This window comes from Chiloscyllium plagiosum, unplaced genomic scaffold, assembly GCF_004010195.1.
Source record: "Chiloscyllium plagiosum isolate BGI_BamShark_2017 unplaced genomic scaffold, ASM401019v2 scaf_986, whole genome shotgun sequence".
Lineage (NCBI taxonomy): Eukaryota > Metazoa > Chordata > Chondrichthyes > Orectolobiformes > Hemiscylliidae > Chiloscyllium > Chiloscyllium plagiosum.
This window is the reverse complement of record NW_025214781.1, coordinates 24,547-26,566: the sequence shown is the minus strand read 5'-3', so window position 1 is coordinate 26,566 and position 2,020 is coordinate 24,547.

The following is a 2,020-nucleotide window of genomic DNA, read 5'->3' as shown; positions in this document are numbered from 1 at the left end:
TCTCACTCTCTCACTCTCTCTCTCTCCCATCTTCTCTCTCTCACGCACACATACACACATATCCTCTCTCTCTCTTTCTAACACACGCAGTCACATTCTCTCTTTCACACACACACTCGCACATTCTCTCAAATTCTCTCTCTCGATCTCTGACACACACACTCTTTCAGTCTCACACACTGTCTCTTTCACACACACAGTCACTCTCTCACTCACACTCTCTCGCCATCTATCTCTGTCTCACAAAAACACACACTCTCTCTCACTCACATTCCCTCTCTATCCCCCTCTCTCAAACATATACACACTCTCTCACGTTCTCTCTGCCTCTCCCACACACAAACTCTCATAATCTCTCTCTCCTTCTCTCTCTATCGCACACACACACAGGCTTTCTCTCTCACATTCACTATCTCTCACGCTGACACACTCACTCTCTCTTGCTCTCTCTCTGTATCTCACACACTGTCACTCACACACACGCACTCTGTCTCTCACATACACTCTCTCACACTCTCTCACACACACACTCTGTCTCTCTCACACACACTCTCTCTAAAACACACACTCTCTGTCTCTCTCTCACACAGACACACACACTTACTCTATCACACACACTCAAATTCTCTCTCTCTCGCACACGCACACTCTGTCCCTCACACACAGTCTCTGTCTCTCTCTCACACACACATTCTCTCTCTCGGTCACACACACACCCACACTCATATTCTCTCTCTCTCACACACACACACGCTCACATTCTCTCACACACATACTCTCACTCACACTCTTTCTCTCTATCTCCCTTTGTCAGAGATGAACCATGTGAATCTAAATTCGGTTTGGAATGTGCCTGTCAAATTGATGAACTGCTCAACCTCTTCGTGGGAGCACGAGGTGGCGCTGATGCAGTCATCAACGTAACAGAGTAAAAGGTGGGGAGTGGTGCTGTTTTGAGGTCTCTGGATTTATACTCGTCGAATTTTTGGATGCTGAGCGTCTAATTGAAACATACAGAAGAATGAATGCCTGGTCTGGGTAGATATTGGGAAGATGCTTCCATTGTTAGTAGAGAAAGGGCCAAAGACGTAGCCTCAGAGGTAATGGGAGATCTTTCAGAACGGAGATTACGGGAAACATCTTCGATCACAGAGTGGCAAATCCATGCAAAGAGTAATAGTTTCCGTCCATAAAGGACATGAATGAACCAGGTGAGTTTTTCCAGGCTTTCGATTCATTGTCTCAATCAGTTTCTTAATTCCAGATGTGAATTCAAGCGTCGCCATTTCCATGGCAGGATTAAAACCCTGGTCACCAGAACATTATCTGGGTTTCTCGATTAAGAATTCAGCGGTAACACTGGGCCCAACCCTCCAGATTGTGACTGACTTGTGACGTATGCCATGCCCTAGTTTTTGCCTTCATGTTATCCATGACTTCCTTGTCAACACATGGATGATTTTTCACCGTTATTGAATTCTTATTCGGTTTTCCGTATCTCCCTCCATACTTGCCAAATGTCAACATCTGTCCTGCCTCTGACGGTTTTCTTTTCTTCTTCACAGTCCAACAAGGCCAAATCCTTCCGTTGGTCTGTACAATTATCATTACCCAACACTAAAATTCTCATATGTGACTCTGTCCTCACTCTTGCAGTCTGAATTTCAAACTCCAGCATGTCGTGCTTAACCCTTCCAAGATGAAGCGTCACGACAAGATCATCTATCAATTCTTCCTTGTTACTAATATCGAATCTGAAGTAGCCCGTTCTCTGGTTGGTTCCATGACATATTCTGTTCTCAGGCACAATCCGTCATATCCACTTTGAATCGTTCTTCAAGGATAGCTTTGTCAAGTTGATTAATTGAGTCAATATTCTTGTTCAAACCCTGTCTATTTCCCCTTTGGAGGGACGGTAGCTGAAAATTACTCTTTACCAGTGGTTTCATTCTTTGCTTTTTATTTGCACTAAGACTGACTTCAAACATTTTGTATTGGCACAAGGCTCTTTGAAATGGTC